This window comes from Chlorocebus sabaeus, chromosome 8 (assembly GCF_047675955.1).
Source record: "Chlorocebus sabaeus isolate Y175 chromosome 8, mChlSab1.0.hap1, whole genome shotgun sequence".
In the NCBI taxonomy this organism is placed as follows: domain Eukaryota; kingdom Metazoa; phylum Chordata; class Mammalia; order Primates; family Cercopithecidae; genus Chlorocebus; species Chlorocebus sabaeus.
Genome location: NC_132911.1, coordinates 42,311,714 through 42,330,132, shown reverse-complemented (window position 1 = coordinate 42,330,132; position 18,419 = coordinate 42,311,714). Strand labels below are relative to the sequence as shown.

Below are 18,419 nucleotides of genomic sequence, written 5' to 3'. Positions count from 1 at the left end.
TATCTCTTGCCTGTTTCCAGTAGCGTATAAACTAACGGACATTTCTCCCCTAATCTCTGTTTCTAATCTGCTCTTCACACTGTTACCCAATTAACTATTGTTTTAATGTTTTTCTATTGCTATCCTAAGCTGATGCAGTGGTGTTGACTCCCTGTTGCCCACCAGAGTGGTTCTTGCCCACAGGTTAGAATTGCTACATGGGAGTTTTTAAAAACTGCTGATGCCTGGACCCAAGTATTATTGCTAACAAATAACAGGCCATCAGCATTTTGTTCTAGAGCTTCTCAGGAGATTTTAATTTGTATCCAGAGTTGAGAGCCTCAGAGCTACAGGATAATGGACCCACTCCTTAGCATGGTGCTTATAGGCCCCAAATCTAGCACCAATCTATTTTTGCAGCCTAATCTTCTACCTCTTCTCCCGTTCATATCCCATCACTTGTATTCAAAACACATACTTCTTGCTATTCCCAGAACCTGCTACATTGTTTCCTACCCCTGAGCCTTTGCCTGTACTGATTGCTCTTCCTAGAATGCCTTTCACTGTTTTTCTGCCTGGGTATTTCCATCACACAATCTCCCCAAGCCCCAGAGAGAATTGCATCCCTTACTTCTGTTACAGGATTTACCTGCATTATTATTTATGTACCTGTCTTCCAGGGTACACTGAACTCCTGGAAGATAAGATCCTATTCATTTCTTTTCTCAAGCACTTGTCACCAGGTTGGGAAGCTCCCTGAGAGCCTGATGGATAAATGAACACATGAGAATGTACAACCAGCTGCCTACTCAGGGGAGTCAGGAAATCTATGGGGTTAGGGAATGCAAGTCAATGTGGTATAGGAGTGGTTAAAAGTGCTCAGCAAAGTTTTATCCTCTTCTATTGCTTTTTCATACTTGTGTGAAAAGGAAAGATCTAAATATATGAAGTTTATCATCTAGGATGAGGAAAGTTAAGACCAGCTTTTAAAATACCCCCAAACATTGACTGTCTGAATGTAACAGCATAAAGTCATGTCATATGTGTCTCCCAAGACTCCAGCGGTTTCTGAATGAGAGGTGGAGAGGCAGCCACTGTGATAGTGGCAGCTGTTAATTCTGCCCGGTGGATTATTCCAACTGAGTTACTGATATGAAGATGCCCTTATATGGACAGTTCTCCAGACATTATATGTTTCTAATTTTGATCTCACCCCTGGCCTTTGTGTTTTAGCTGCTGCCTAATCCTTCTCTTGGCTATTTTTAATACTTTTTCCTCCATGCATCTCAGAATTGTCCAGCATTCTAAAGAATGGCAAGTTAAATGTAATTTATTCTTCCTGTTTTTTCAGTGCCTAGGATTAGTTTAAGCATAAAAGTGGTTTTGAGAGAGATTACTTTAGTAAATGATCTCAGAGATACTCTGTTGGATATTGTTTGAGGGGTGTTTTGTGTTATTCGTTCCTTATCTTAATTATTTTTCCTGAGCACTGACTACCACAACACTCTTATGAGAAGAGATGGTGAATTTAAAGCTGATACAAAGAACAGTGACTACTAATCTGATGTTGTGATTTGGGCATGCATAGTTCTGATCTGCTGTGTATGAGCAACCTGAATGCTCTTTGTCTAACTAGCTGCTTATTACTTTAATGATTTTAAATAAGAAGGGCAAGAGTTTTCTTTTTCAAAGCCACAATGTTGGTTGGACCTTATAAATATGCTGCGCTTTTACATTTCTATCCATCTTATTTGAAAAACATTTTTGGGCTGGGTGTGGTGGCTCAGGCCTGTATTCCCAGCACTTTGGGAGGCTGAGGCGGGCGGATTACTTGAGATCAGGAGTTCTAGACCAGCCTGGCCAATATGGTGAAACCCCATCTGTACTAAAAATGCAAATATTAGCTGGGTGTGGTAGCGCACACCTGTAGTCCCACCTAGTCGAGAGGCTGAGACAGGAGAATCGCTTGAACCTGGGAAGCGGAGGTTACAGTAAGTTGAGATCGTGCCACTGCACTCCAGCCTGAGCATAGCAGTGAGACTCCATCTCCAAAAAAAAAGAAAAGAAAAGAAAAGAGGTGGTTTTTTTTGAGGTTTTTTTTTTTTTTTGAGGTTTTTTTTTTTTTTTTTTTTTTTAAACTATAAAGAAATCTGGATCTATCCAGAGCTGTTCCTTATGGTTTATAAAAAAGGTTCTTAGTTTGGGAAACAAAAAAGGAGAATTTTCAGTTGTTTTTAAAGAGCATTTTTAAAAAACAGATCTGAGTCAAAGAAGTGAGAAATGCATCCTGTCCTGGCAATTGGAGAGGGAAGAATATAATGTCAAAAAGAAGAAACCAACTCTTACAATGAAAGCATTAATGTCTAAAATGGATAATTGGCTTTTATTTTGCGGTCTACAATCAACCATGACTATCCCAGTACTGTTTGTCCACTCCTCTTTTGTGAACCATCCCCCTGTATGATAAAGGAACTGGTCTCTGGCATTTCTCAGAATGGTCTCTTGGATTATTATAATTATTGGGCTATTATAGTTCTGAGAGCCGAGTTGTTGATCCTTCTGGGTTTGGTTTTATGGTTTTTTGGTGGTTTTTTTTTTCTTTGTTTTTTGCTTATCACAGCTACTTTGAAAACGAACACTCATGTTTTTAGTACTTTTTAAATGAAAGACTTAGTACCTAAGGATACAATCACGTACGTTTATCAGGAGACCTGTGGAAGTAGCCACCTGCTGTGTTCTTATAGCCAAGTGCAACTAGATCCTCTTATGAATATTTTGTTTCTTAATTTGAGCTTGACTTTGAACTGCTTACCCTAAAAAGTGACCACTTCTTTTTTTTTTTTTTTTTTTTGAGATGGAGTCTTGCTCTGTCACCTAGGCTGGAGTGCAGTGGCGCTATCTCGGCTCACTGCAGCCTTTGCCTCCCAGGTTCAAGCGATTCTCCTGCCTCAGCCTCCCGAGTAGCGGGGATTACAGGTGCCCACTATCATGCCCAGCTAATTTTTGTATTTTTAGTAGAGATGGGATTTCACTATGTTGGCCAAGCTGGTCTTGAACTTCTGACCTTGTGATCCACCTGCCTTGGCCTCCCAAGTGCTGGGATTACAGGTGTGAGCCACTGCACCTGGCCAAAAGTGACCACTTCTTAGTTTATCTGTTTGAAAACAGATCATACCCATTTACAGCAAAACTATTACAAATTAGAAAACAAATTCTTGATTTCCATGTCTCTTGGAAAATTGGTATCAAGTGTTGTCTTCCACCACACACGTGGGCATCTGCCCTTCAAGCGCCTCTCACAGATGCTCAGAGTCTTGAGCAGGAGCCTTGAGAATAGACTTGAAATTATTCACAGTGAAGCTGGAGGCTCTTGGCTGTCATTATGAGGGTCCCTTCAGGCATACCCTGCAAGTTCCCTGTCTACCTGAAATAGGGCTTACATATAAAATACATATATGTTATAGCTTACATATAAAATATATAATTATATGTATATTTTCTTTTTTAAAAAAATCCATGTATAAAATATATTTTTTTTTTCAAAAATCCATGCCAAGCTCTGATGTAAGTGCTTTATGTGCATTAAGTCATTTTTGCAACAGTCCTAGAAGGTGGATGAATCCTTATCCTCATTTTACAGATGGGCAGGGAGAACTCTGTTAAATAATTTGCCTACTGTCTCAAAGCTAGCGGTTGGTTCAGTTTGACTGAACCCAGGAATATGGCTCTATTAAAAGACTCCTACAGCCCTCTGTTCCTCAGAAAGTCTTAAATTTCAAGTTAAAAGTAGGGTAATCCTTACCTAAAGACTCTAAGTGCTCTTGAAACAGACTTGAATGATTGTGAAACAGTATAGGTTTAAATCACAAAAATTCGTATTTTATACCATGTATCAAAAGATTTAGGCAATCAGTAGCTTGTTGCCTGATACTTAATAGTTTTCCTGTTATCGGAGGGAATAAACTGAGAAGTGGATATTTATGATTAGCAGTTTAGCACAACTCATTATTTCACATTCTACCCAATACAAAATTGGCAATAAGGTTTTGTTTGTGATGGATAAAGTTTACCTTGGTGACACCTGTGAAAAAGTGGTTTCTAAAGAAGTAAATACTATAAAATTGCAGGAAAATGTTACTTATTTCAACATAGTAGAATATTTTCAAGCACTTTTAGTGGGTTTTTTTGTTTTGTTTTGTTTTTAGTATAATCCAGTAATTATCCTTAGTACTTTCCTTTTAAAAACAGAGGAAACTCAGTTTAACATTGTGTTGATTCAAATAATAAAACTGCATTTAGAAGTATTTTCAGTTTAGATGCATATCTAGTTCAAGCCAAATTAGTCTGGGATTAGTAAGGTTTTTGTTAACCTGACTTTCAGATTACTGTGGCTGTAAATCTAATGTTTGACTTTTTCTCCAAAATCTTACTGCATTCAGGGTTTCTTGTTTTAGATTAGCTTGCATAGTAATAAATTATAGAAGTGAAGGTTGCACTTAATAAGCCTGTGCTTGTTTTTCCATTTGAGGTGCATTTATCACATAAGGTATTAGTGCTCTTTTGTTTTGAAGCTAGTGGCCGTGTTGTATCTGTCTCTAGTGGTTTCAAGCCTAGCATCTTTTTGTTTTGTTTTATTTTGTTTTGTTGAGACAAGTTCTCGCTCTGTTGCCCAGGCTGGAATGCATTGGCACAATCATAGCTCACTGCAGCCTCAAACTCCTGGACTCAAGAGATCCTACCACCTCAGCCTCCCAAATACCTGGGACTGCAGGCAGCTACCACTGCACCTGCTAATTTTTTTTTGATTTTTATTTTGTTTTAATTTTTAGAGACAAAAAATCTCACTATGTTGCCCAGACTGTTTTCAAATTCCTGGGTTCAAGCAATCCTATGCCCTTGGCCTCCCAAAGTGCTGGGATTATAGGCATGACATTGTGCCTGGCTAAGCCTAGCATCTTGTATCAGCAAGTGCAGAATTATTGCCCCCAAGAGAAAGGAGAAAGCTTCCAGTGTGAAAGCAGAGGAAGGACAGCCTGTGTTCTTTTAACTGAGTGGAGGATGATGTTGGGGTGCATGAAATGTGTCTGACGTGGTGCTCTAGATCTCTATGGACTCCAGACAAAGGAGGAAGAAGGGAAACATTTAAATATGTTTAGCATTTTCTACATACCAGGTACTGTTCTTGGTGATAAAGCTGTATCTATATATATCTACACTTATGCATGCCTTTCTATATATATCTATCTGTTTGCTGTATGTGCATAAACATATAAGTTTATTTAACAAAACGTTTATACCAGGAACTGTTCTACATACTTTACAAATAGAAAACTCATTTAGTCTTCATAATAACCCCATGAGGCATGTATAATTATTATTCCCATTTTAAAAGTGATGAAGGCACAGTGAGAAAGTAATTTCCCAAGACAACTACAGAGTGATGAAGCTGGCATTTGAACCAGGCAACCTTGCTGCAGATGCCACTTTCATTGGATACTTTATAGCCTAGATTTGGAAAAATTAAGTAATTTAGTCATCAAAGCAGCTATTACTTGATGGAGCTTGAATCTCAGTACAAACTGTCCCCTAGACAAACATAGCTTTCCTTTTTCTCCATCTTTGCTTGTGTGTGGCTTCTGTATAGTGTTCTTCCTACTCCTGCCACTGTTGAGAGCTTAGGAGAAGGCTCCCTTCAAATGCCACTCCCAGGTTGGGTGTGGTGGGCTGTAATCCCAGCACTTTGGGAGGCCGAGGCAGATGGATCACCTGAGGTCAGGAGTTCAAGACCAGCCTGGCTAACTTGGTGAAACCCCATCTCTACTAAAATACAAAAATTAGCCAGGCGTGGTGGCAGATGCCTGTAATCCCAGCTACTTGGGAGGCTGAGGCAGGAGAATCACTTGAACCTGGGAGGTGGAGGCTGCAGTGAGCTGAGGTCATGCCACTGCACTCCAGCCTGGAGTTACAGAGCAGGACTCCATCTCAAAACAAACAAAAACAAATACCATTCCCTCCAAGATCCCTTTTTTGAAAATGGAGATGGACTCTCAATATGGTGCTGAGGCTAGTCTGGGACTCCTGGCCTCAGGCGATCCTCCCACCTCAGCCTCCCAAAGTGTTTGGATTACATTACAGGTGTGAGCCACTGCACCTGGCTGAAGATGCCTTTCTTTTTTTTCTTTTTCTTTTTTTGAGACAGAGTCTTGCTCTGTTGCCCAGGGTGGAGTGCAGTGGCACGATCTTGGCTCACTGCAGCCTCTCCCTCCTGGGTTCAAGCGGATTCTCCTGCCTCGGTCTCCTGAATAGCTTGGGACTACAGGTGTGCGCCACCATGCCTGGCTACTTTTTTTTGTATTTTTAGTAGAGGCGGGGTTTCACCATGTTGGCCAGGCTGGTCTCGAACTCCTGACCTCAGGTGATCCACCCGCCTCGGCCTCCCAAAGTGCTGGGATGACAGGCGTTAGCCACTGCGCCCGGCCAACCTTTCTTGATTAACACAACTGGAAGCCTCTTCGTTACTTATGTTCCTATTGGAATGAATTTTTAACTTTTGGGATGCTTACTAATTACTCCCTTATATGATAAGTTTATGGCCAGTGTCATGACTCTTATCATATTATGAGCCTCTTAAAGGCAGAACTGTCGTTGACACCACTTTCTGTTGTGGTCATGGGCATCCTGCCACTTATACAAATCTTGCAAATGCTTGGGAGTTTCCTGATGGTGCTTTAACAAATGTTTGTTAAATCGATGGCTGTTCTGAATGTAGAGCAGTATGAAAACCCCAAGATAATTCTAATATAATTTTTAAAATCAACTATGTTAAAATGAGTATTCAAACAACAGCGGTCATAATGCTGCCTTTCCTTTCACAATCCTGATCAAAACTGTCATAAAATTATGCTGAATTAGCCATTTATCAGGGTTTTTAAAAGCACTGTCTTGAAGAGTTTACGTCTTTTTTTTTTTTAGCTGAAGAAGATAACAATTTCTTCTGTGTAGAGTTAGAGCTCTCTGTTCGTATGCATGTGAATAGAGTCCATTTCTGAAGTGTGAAGACTGCATGGCTGTGGATCACACTGGTGTAGCCCTCCTGAGCATGCAGCCTTTTTGGAGAATATGTATTAGTCAGCTTTTGCTGCATAACAAACCACCTGATACTAGTGGCTCAAAAAAACAAACATTTATTTCTGTACATCACAGTTCTGTACGGCACCGGAGTGATTCTGGCTTGAGCGAGCCTGGCTGGACTTTGCAGTTAGTTGGCAACTGGTTGGCTGTGTGGTTTAGGATGGCCTGACCCACCCATCAGCACTCAGTGGGCTGACCGGTAGCAGGGACTTAGCAGTGATGGCGTGTCCCCACTCCATGTGGCCTTCTCATATGCAGTAGGGAAGCCAGGGCAGGGCATTTTGGAGTCGCAAGAGAGGGTGAGCCCCCACGCGCCAGCACTTTCCAGGGCCCAGCGTTATGTTTGCTCTTGTCCTACTGGCCAAGCCCAGAGTCAGTGCGGGAAGGGACTCCCTAGGGTAAGGAAGGAATAGGGGGACTTTACAGCAGCTATCTGCCCAGACACGTGATTCGCCTGTGTTCTTCAGTCAGTGTCCCTGAATCCTGTGCTAACCTCTGGTTGGGGACATGAGGCCATATCATGGAGAAAATTAAACAGGCTGGCGCAGCTACAGAGTTTTCCAAAGGAGTTAACAGACCTTGGTTTTCCTGAAATACTTAACAACCATTTGAAGTTCCTTTCAACATTTTATTTTTTGAAGAAGCTTCATGCTATAAAAACAGGGAGCCTTTAATCCACACTCAGTCGATATCCCAAATTGCCCTTCAGCAAGTACCACACTGCTGCTAGACCTGCTGTGAGCATAATAGCTCCGGCCGTTTATTGAGACTCTTTGTGTGCCTGTGCTATATACATCTCACTTCCTTCCAACACCAACCCTTGATGTCAGGATAATTATCCCCATTTTACAGGCGAGGAAGCCGAGTCATGGAGGTGAGCTCACTTACTCAAGGTCAAACAGCTAGTAGGTGGTGGGGTACATTTTGAACCCAGGTCTTTGTGAGTCCACAGCTACAATCCAAAGAATTCCTAACGTAGGCCAGGCACATTTGGTTCACGCCTGTTATCCCAGCACTTTGGGAGGCCGAGGTGGGTGGATTGCTTGAAGTCAGGAGTTTGAGACCAGCCTGGCCAACATGGCGAAACCCCGTCTCTACTAAAAATACAAAAATCAGCCGGTCATGGTGGTGCACACCTATAATCTCAGCTACTCAGGAGGCTGAGGCAGGAAAATCCTTGAACACAGGAGGCAGAGGTTGCAATGAGCCAAGATTACACTGCTGTGGCAGAGCGAGACTTTGTCTCAAAATAAATAAATACAGAGAATTCCTAACAAGTTGAGTTTTTTTTTCAATGTTCATTTTTTGGTGGCTTTTTTTCCCTTTGAGATAGAGTCTCACTCTGTCATCCAGGCTGGAGTGGTGGCATGATCTCGGCTCACTGCAACCCCTGCCTCCCAGGTTCAATTGATTCTCATGCCTCAGCCTCCCAAGTAGCTGGGACTACAGGTGCGTGCCACCATGCCCAGCTAAGTTTTTTGTAGAGATGGGGTTTCGCTACATTAGCCAGGCTGGTCTCGAACTCTTGACCTCAAGTGATCCTCCTGCCTCAACCTTAAATAGTTGGATCAAATAACCAGGTTCAATTTGATGATAAATAGCTCAGAATAGAAACTTCACTGCTATTTCCAGATGTCATTTTAAAATATTTTAGAATACCTGATTTCTCCATGACCTATCCATGCTTTTCTAAGGTTCCAAAGTAAAATGCAGAATCTTGAGTCATTCCAGAACATAAATTTAAAATTTAATCAGAAAATAACCTTCATCTAAGAAATGAGGGGCCAGGCATGGTGGCTAACGCCTGTAATCCCAGCACTTTGGGAGGCCAAGTTAGGTGGATCGCTCGAGCCCAGCCTATTTATTTACTGTCCTATCATAGGCTTGAGACCAGCCGGGGCAACATAGCAAAACTCCTCCATCTCTACAAAAAATATAAAAATTAGCCAGGTGTGGTGGTGTACACCTGTAGTTCCGGCTACTTGGGAGGCTAAGGTGGGAGGATCGCTTGAGCCTGGGAGGTGGAGGTTGCAGTGAGCCAAGATTGTGCCACCACACTCCTGCCTGGACAACAGAGTGAGACATCTTCTCAATTAAAAAAAGAAGAAAAGAAAGGGTACTGTGTCCCTCTTGTGTGGCACCCTCCCTCCTCTCCCTGCTGCAGCCATAGCACATCACACATAAACTGCATCTTATACTTGACCCAAGTATTGTATCTGCCTGGGTGAGTCTGTTCCTGTCACTAAAAGGTGAACTCCTTGGACATAGAGACCTTGTCTTTCATCTCTGTATCTATCCCCAGCACCTGTCATAGTAACTGGAACATGCCAATTTTTTTTTTTTTTTTTTTTGAGACGGAGTCTCACTTTGTTGCCTAGGCTGGTGTGATCTTGGCAGTGGCGCAATCTTGGCTCACTGCAGCCTCTGCCTCCCGGGTTCAAGAGGATTCTCCTGCCTCAGTCTCCTGAGTAGCTGGGACTACAGGCGTGCAACACCATGCCTGGCTAATTTTTTTTGTATTTTTAGTACAGACGGGGTTTCACCATGTTGGTCAGGCTGGTCTCGAACTCCTGACCTCGTGATCCACCCACCTCGGCCTCCCAGAGTGCTGGGATTACAGGCGTGAGCCACCATGCCTGGCCGCCAATTTTTATTGTATGATTTTATAACTAAAATTTCATGTCTAGCAGTGAAATTCTTCTGTCTTCTTTGTTTATTTATCTTCCTTTTAGTCCTTTCTTTCTCCTCGGATCTTTCCTCTTCTATCTATCTCAGTTCCTTCATTTTCCATAGCTCTCCATTTCTCCCAGCATCTGCTGCTAGTCTAGTCTCCTGGCTCTTAACCTTTTTGAGACACAGACTCTTTTAATGAAGTGATGAAGAAATTTCTCTCTCCAGAAGAAGACACACAGAGAACACAGAATATTTTGCTATTATTTCAAAGGTAAAGAATGCCAAGAAGCCAGGGGCAGTAGTTCATGCCTGTGATCCCAGCACTTTGGGAGGCTGGGGTGGAAGAATCACTTGAGCCCAGGAGTTCGAGGCTGGCCTGGGCAACATGGTGAGACCTCGTCTCTACAAAAAAATTTAAAAATTAGCCAGGTGTGCTGGCACATGCCTGTAGTCCCAGCTACTCAGGAGGCTGAAGTGGGTGGATTGCTTGAGCTCAGGAGGTTGAGGCTCCAGTAAGCCGTGACTGTGCCACTGCACTCCAGCCTGGGTGACAGAATGAGACCCTAGCTCTAAAAAACAATGAATGCCAAGTGTCTAAACTTTGAGCTCCTTGAGGACAAAAACTAGGTGTTTTTCATCCTATATGCCTAATATCTTAGTTGATGTTTATCGAGTGTATGTAAGTGTGCACTTGCCCACAAACACGTAAATATTAGTATATGTTGTAGAAAAGCTGTTGTCAGGAAGATATTTGTACACTCAGGCTTTCCACTATGATAGTCACCAGGCACATGTGAGTACTAAGCATTGGAAATGTGGATTGTCCAGATTGGAATGTACTAATTGTAAAATATGCACTGGATTGCACAGGCTTGGGGCAGTACAAACAAAAGAATGAAGATATCTCATTAATAGTTTTTATGATTATTACACATTGAAATAATCATATCTTGGATATATTGAGTTAAATAAAATATATTATTAAATTAATTTTACCTCTTTATTGTTACTTTTCTAAAAGCAGCTACTAGAAAATTTTAAATTATACATGTAGTTGCTCATAGAAGGTTGGTATCCGGGTTAATTCATTAGTGTAGATTCATAAACACAGTAATTTTCTTTAATTTCATGGATTCGTTGAACTAAAGATCCCATAGGTCACTGCCTTCCCTGTCCCTCCTCTACCACCAAAAATTAATGAGAACAAACGGGAAGAATTTACTCTGCTTTTAAAGGTACTCTGATACAGATTTTTCTCTACTGTCATAACTATACCTAGAACAAAAGCACTGTTGACTCAAGTAGTTTCACTAATGAAAAGGAAGCAGCAGAATGACTAATGTAAATTGGAGGAGGCACTGTTTTATTTGGAATGCTTTGGTTCTTCCACTGTGGAACAAGTGTGGCTGCAGTTGAAACAGCAGAGTCATACTAGGCATATCTGATGTGTGAGGAACCGGAGCATTGCTCAGGGGCCCCTGCCTTCCGATGAATGGATGTAGGATCCATCATACATCAGATTGCTCCTCTCCAATACAAACTCTGATGCAGAAATGCACTTGGTGTAGTTGCTTTTTCTTACTTTGTGGTTTAGGGCAGAAATAATATTTTGGCTTAGAGACTTTTCTCCTGAACTATGACATAATAGGATAAGAATATTGTGTCAAAAATAGCCTTACAAGGTCCTTTTTGGCATTAAGACTTCTGGAGTGAGTTTGCGGTAGATTATTGAGAACAATTCTGTTCATTAGCAGCTAGCCATCTTTGATGAGTGCTGACTTCTCTCCTTTCAGCACAGAGTGGGAAATGGCTGCCTCCCCTGACTCTGGGTTGGAGTGAAGGGGAATGCATACCAGCCACCCTCTTGCAGAGGTGGGGCAGGTGCTGGCATAGAGCCTCAGGTTAGGCCGAGGGGATGCAGTCTCAGGCCAGCAGCCGGCAGTGTTTGTAAACAACAGGAGGGAGATTGTGCTGGTGATGTCCAACTCACGCCAATGAAGATCAACCGTTTGCACTTTGGGCAGCAGGCTGCAGATAGACAGTGCCTCCTGAGGGCATCGCCTTGTGTTAGGGATCCATGTTGTAGGATGCCTGCCTGCAAGAGAGAGTCTAGGAATGCTTTTTAAGTCCCTGGAGTTCAGGCCTGGCATCTGGGTGTCAAGTAGAGTGAACCTCCTGAAGTCCAAACTAACATGACATTTTAAAATGAGGAAAACAAACAGCTCTGAAAAGGTCTATAGGATTATAGATAAGTGGTTAATACGGAAGATGTTATAAAGGGCTCAGGAGGTGATGGGGTGATCCAGGGTTGGTTGAAGTCATTGAAATTGAATTACCCTGTCTTTTACCCGTCTGTGGAAAAAAAGAGGAAAACGACATCTCCCAAAGATGCTTGGAGATTTGATTGATGTTTGTAAAGTGCTTTGATATCTTTCATAGAGTGTCCAATAAGAGCAAAATATGTCATCAGAACTTAGTCTAAAGCAAACTATTCTAAACCATCTTGAGTAGATACTAAGCAGTTAATGTCTTCGTTATAAGTTGTACTTATGTTTTTGAGAGAAAGTTTTTCATGTTCTGATTTTCTTTTAAGTATCAGCTGTATGCTTGGTGTCTTTACCTGTTAGCTTGAGTTCCAACATGCTCTGTAGATGGTCCGTCACCTACAGAGGACAATTTTTCTAGCCAAGCAGTAAATCCACCTTAAAATGCTTCTTGCCAAGGACAATGCCTTTGCAAATATTTGAGATGTTTATTCTCAGTTGTGATTTATTACTGAATCTGTGTCTTCATAGCTACTCCTTGGGAGGTGCAGAAGGAGGCAGAGCCAGAAAGCAAGTCCCTGCAATCAGTTCATTATAGAGAAAGAAAAAGCTGTTATTTCAGGGTTCTGGTGGATGGACTTTCCAATATGTATGTTCTCTATTTAATTTCATGTAGTGCTGCATCTAATCACGCTGTTTAATCGAATAGAATGTCCTTTTGCTTTGCTTTTGCTTGTAAAGAGCACACAGCACTGCCACCTTGTTGCCAAAGTTTGGTCTGATTTGAATGTGCTTAAAAATCAAGTGAATGCCTGTTAGGAAAAAGCTTACTCCTTCTCTTTGTCAGTACTTGCAAAAACAACTTAAAAGAAGTTAGCATTATTGGACTGAATTCAGTAATTAGCATAATCATGATGCTATGTATTGTTCACCAGGGCACGCCCCTTGGCCGCATTTCCCATTAAGAGGACACCGATGTTGTCCTAGTGAATAAATCCCGGCACACATGATGCAAATCAGCGTGTTCCTGCCTGCCGCTTGGCTGCGGTTAATTTTAGCCGGGGTTAGTTCTATGAGTTGTAAAAGTAGAAGTTAGCAAGCTGAAATGTGACTTCTCGGCCTAATGTGATAGGATATCTATTTTAGACTTCAGATTGTGTTTATGATCAGGAGAGCAGTCTTCTGAAGAATTGTGGCTCAGTTTTCTTGGAAACTACTTGTAAGTACTGGGTGGAATTTTAAGACTTCTCTTTGTTCTTTTCTCCTTAAATCTTCCTAATGTTACCGTCATAGTAATGTTTATCTCTTGGGAAAACTGGAAGCTTTGAGGTTGGTACGTTAGAGAAAGCTAAGAAAGGTGGCAAAAGGTTTTTCTTTAAATATCTCCTAGTGCAATAAATCTGCCTCATTCAATTTTCCCAAGAAAAAGTTTTCGATTCTTTCTTATTTTTGCAAAAGCAATCTGTAGATTATTATTTTATGTTAAAATATTTGACTAATGGATATGGTTTCTGTAAATACAGAAACATTGTATTGTGTCATTGAGCTTATTTTCTACTATGGTAACCTAACTCTTGAGAAAAAAAAATGTTAAAAGTTAATTCCTGTCATACTCTGTGCTACAAGTTTATTTTGTAGAAATAATGGAGTGTCAAATGTAATTTTCTTTAATGTACAGATGGACAGGTTTTTATCTTTTTAAGGGGAATTTTGTGCTAAAAAATAAACCCATATACGCCTAAAGAGAAGCACTTTTAAAAATTAATTTAGGAGGAAGGTTTTAGAGAATAATTTAAAGCATCCTCTTTTAGACTGAGTTTAGTTATCAAAAGTAACCAAAGACCATGGGATTCTGTAACCTTAACTGCAGTTCATCTAACACGTTATTGCCAACTTAAATTTGTACTGAAGAACACAAAAAATTTTGATATTGAATATTTTAAACTACATTTGAATCACCTTGCTTATTTAGAAGTGTGTTTGCAGTGTGGACTGACTTCATGCCAAACAGTCTGCTTACAGCAGGGAACCAGGCAGGAATTTCTTCATCAATTAGCAAGTAAATGTATCAGCTTTAGGAATATAGATGTTAATGAAACAATTCTCCTAGGCAGTAGGATAGGTGCTTACCAGCTATCTGTGCCTGTCAACTCTAGAGCAAGGAAGGAGGCAGGTCCTCGGTTAGTATTGTGAATGCCATTTTCCTATTTTGAAAAGATGTAGTTAAAGACTTCTTTGTTACTGTGTATTGTCTGATTTTAAATGCAAATGACATAAAGTGTCAACAATGAAAGGAAATATTTCAGTGTTCCATTTAATAGGAAAAGAATGAAAGAAAGAAAAGCAGTACTGAGTTCTTGGGCTATTTTTAGAAAGAAACTTACTTCATACTTAGTTTTTACTGAGCTGAAGAGAAATTTGCTGTCCAGGTGAATTATAACGATAACAGAAGCCTCTAATGTCATCTTCAGCAGTAAAAAGGGTTTCGTTCCAGTAATCCTTCATAATGTATACGTTTATCCAAAAAATTCTGACTTATTGCTGTTACTTCTTACTTTTAATTGTTAATAAGGCACCATCAGAATCTCAGTGGAGCATTTTTAAAGGTACACTGTAGTTGGGTATTAGTTTTCAAGCCAGTATTCACTTGACTTATTGTAGTTTTTAGTCCTGCAAAAGGAGAAAAGCTGATTCGAATTTATCCGTTGTTTAATTTCACAGACATTTCTGTAGGTTTTTCTACTACTAGGAAGCGTGTGCTTTATGACGAGTTGCTAAAATGCACGTAAACACTTGCGGAGTGTTTGTTTTAATGATTTACGTGCTGAGAGTGTCAGCGGTGAGTGAGAGCGGAGATGGTTTTCATTATGTAAGTGTCAGTGCCGGAATTCCTCATGTTTGCCGGTGCTGCGATTCTCTTTGCTGCTTCTACCCCGTGTGCCTGGTGAAATGATGCTGGCCGTGACTGGTTATGACCTTGGGCGACAAATCATGATGAGCTCTATGCAGAGTCACACACAGGGGGCCCAGGTGCCGAGAAACAGGTCAGCCTTGTGGCCTCAGGAGGAGTCCAGGAGCCGAGCCCGCCTGCCCTTGCCCTGCTGTCCCCACGCGGCAGGTGACCACACGTCTCCCCTGCAGCCCTGTTGGAGCCACTCTCTCCAGCTGCCCATGCTCTTATCCTACTCCTCCACGTCTTAAAATAGTTACAGACCCAGAGGCTCTGACAGAACCGCTGCCGGTTGCAGGAGATTTATTTCACTGTTACTTTCTGCCTAGAGGGATAGCCTTCTGCTCGGAAGCTTTGAGGGGTTTCTCAGGAACGCAGAGAGGAACGTTTTCTCTGGGACCCCCTCACTCACATGAGGTTTTAATGGGTCCCTTGCCTGCATGGCTAAATGTGAAGTGCGCTATGTAACAGGTTGCCTTTTGGCTTGGAGCTGGGATGCTCAGTGATCACGTCCCTAGAATGTTCCTTCTCTAAAAGAAATCTTGTCGGAAGAGGCTATGTTATGTGAGTTCCAGCTGTTCATCTAAAGTGGAAGGAGCACCTGCTCCTAAAGTGGAAGGAGCAGGAGGGATGCCTTCAGCGTCCGACCGTCTTAAACACAAGTGTAACAAAATGGGATATGGCCCTCGGGAGGAAGACTGACTTCTCGGGCATACAGAGGACTGCTGTCATAATTTAGCATGTATTAAGCACCCCACAGCACACGCAGTGCACAAGGAAAGCATAGTTCCAACCCACATGCTACAACAAGGCAGGACACAGAAACTGGGCCGCTGACATTCAGTAACTACACTGGCAGAAAAAAATGTGAAAATGAAGAAAAGGGAAACAAAATGAGTGGGGTGGGTTGAGGGTACTTCAGCATTCAGCTCCTCTGGGCTTTTGCCACCTGGGCTGTGCCAGCTGTGCCACCTGGGCTGTGCCTTCCCTTTCTCTTCCATAGCTGGGAAGTGATGGGGACAAGTGACAAGACTGACCGCAGAAGCCTTGCCCCCCACTCTCAGTCCTCTGTTGCAATCCTCCTGCAAAGAGGAGAAGCTTCACAGTTTCACTTGCACCTGAAACTATTATTATTATGTGGAGGGGATAGACTTGTTATAAAGTCCAATAAATATCAAAGCATCTTTCTCCATAAAATGATATTTAGGTAGAAATCTGGAGTTCCGGATTCTCCCTTCCTGAACTGGTTTGCACTTCAACAAGTTACTTAACCCTGCACTGGTTTAGGATATTGAGTCAACTGTAATATTAGCTAGGGAAATGCCTTCAGCTTCTCAGAAGAAAGGCATTATGAAGGTCTGCTGAGCATTACTGCAGCTCGTAAAGGAGTTAGAAGCACATGAATCAGAAGAAGGGCTGATAGGCAGACTTGGGTACTGGAGAGTAATAACGTGAGCGGCCTGCGTGGTTCTGTGAGTCTGTGAGTCCATCCCCTCCCTGTGCCAACCTCAGCCAGTCTCTAAGGTTCTGGGTCTAGTTCATGGCTCCACAATGAAAAGAGACTGGGAGAGGGCTCCACAAAGAACCCCCCAAAAAACAAAACAAAACAAAACACAAAACCAAAAACCAATTGAGGGTTGGAAAATGATACCTATGATAAGAGGGTAGGGAACTTCTGTTATTTAGTGTTATGTAGCCTGGAAGAGGAAATGAATGACCGGGAGACTCTTGGATTGTTCTTCAAGTATATGTGTGTCTCAATGCCAAAGAATGGTGACCCACTGGTATCTATTTCCATCGAGAATGAAAGGGTCAGGTCCAGCAAAGGTTAGGCTGGAACAGAGGTGCTGACAGTGGGGACCCTCTTCCTTCAGCATCAGCACAGCCTGGAAACATGTGAGAAATGCAGAATCTCAGGCCCCACCCAGGCCCTGCTGAATCAGAAACCACGGGGTGGGGCCGGCAGCCTGTGTTAAAAAAGTCTCCCAAGTGATTCTGCTGGATGAGATGCAAAGATGGAGGGTATTATAAAATGGGGAATCTGGATGCCAAAAAAGGTAACCCTTTTTCCTGAAGTCATCTAAACGTGGTATTATATTTGTTTGCAGTATTTTCAATGTACTCTCTAAAGCCAGGAGATAAATGACCTCTCAGAGTCCCTTCCAGCCCTGACTTTGCTCTGGATTTCCTTTTGTCACTTAGAGAAGATTAATAATTAACCAGGAAAATTTTGCAATTACTTTTCTGAGCTAAGACAGTGTTCCTCTCAAATGAGGCTCACCTGAGATAATGTGAGAATAATATTGTGTTAGCATATGGATCTACTGTATTTTATCATCAGTGTTACCAGATAGACTCTCTCCTCCCCATCTGACCTCACAGCCACCTGAAGGGGTTCTGGGCAGTGTTAGTGAGTAGCCCATATGGGGGGTGGGGAGCTTAGTGTTGGCTCATGAGCACTTTATATCACAGACTGCGGCCAGGTTGGTCCCTGTCTTCACAGAGCCCATTTCAGAAGAGGGGGAGCTGCAGGGAAAGTTGGACCCTACCCACTACACACTAGGAGCAGGAAGCAACATAGAAGGCCCTAACAAATCCAAGCACAGTGGAATGTATTATCTGTGTGTCAGCTCTCCACTAGAGATAGAGGAGAGGGACACATTTTATCTCAACATTTTTGTATCTACAACAAATAGCCCAGTGGCACACATAGGATGGACTTAATACAAATAAATTCTAATTCCATTGGAATGGCTAAGGCCACAAGTAAGTGCTCTGCCTTCTCATCTGTAATCAGTTCTCTAGAGTCAGGAAGGTGGCCATTCTCACCTCTCCCGATCAAAACTGTTACTCCTAGGAGTCCCCTATTCATCTCTCTGCTGTCTCTTCCACCCACCTTTATTTGCACATAATAGAAATGCATCTGAATTTAGTTATGCCTGTGCCCTTTTGTATATTTATTTTCCTTTGTGCTTTCGCTTGACAGAAGTGTCTCCGGTTCAAAACACAGGCCGCTGAGAGTGTCTATTCGTTATACTTTGTATAGCATTTAGGACAATAAAACCTTTTTGTGATCATAATGAAGAAAGGACTCTCTGAGGACGTTTTGCCAGTGCTGTTTAAAAAGTGTTACACTTCCTGCAGGAGCTAGGTTTTTAAAAATAATAAAGATAAAAATAAAAACTGTCACATAAGTAACGCACTGCCATGTCTGAAAAAGACCCGCCTTACCTTAGCCAGGGAATTTTGGCCCTAATATTTCAGCACTTGAAAATGGGATCTGACCAGGTGCGGTGGCTCACGCCTGTATTCCCAACACTTTGGGAAGCCACGGCAGGCGGATTACTTGGGGTCAGGAGTTCGACACCAGCCAGACCAACGTGGTGAAACCCCCTCTCTACCAAAAATACAAAAATTAGCCA

General features: G+C 42.0%; 1 protein-coding gene across 5 annotated transcripts in view; it reads left to right on the top strand.

The window, feature by feature from the left end:
* SLC20A2 (solute carrier family 20 member 2) overlaps nucleotides 1-18,419 on the top strand; it is a 127,212-nt gene that overhangs the window by 27,709 nt on the left and 81,084 nt on the right. The window contains exon 1 of one of the 5 annotated variants that reach the window (XM_007962341.3): nucleotides 12,355-13,266. The exons of the other annotated variants lie outside the window; for them this stretch is intronic. The gene's annotated coding sequence lies outside the window, so the exon portion shown is untranslated. Of the gene's footprint in view, nucleotides 1-12,354; nucleotides 13,267-18,419 lie in introns of those variants that run through there. 5 annotated transcript variants of the gene reach the window in all.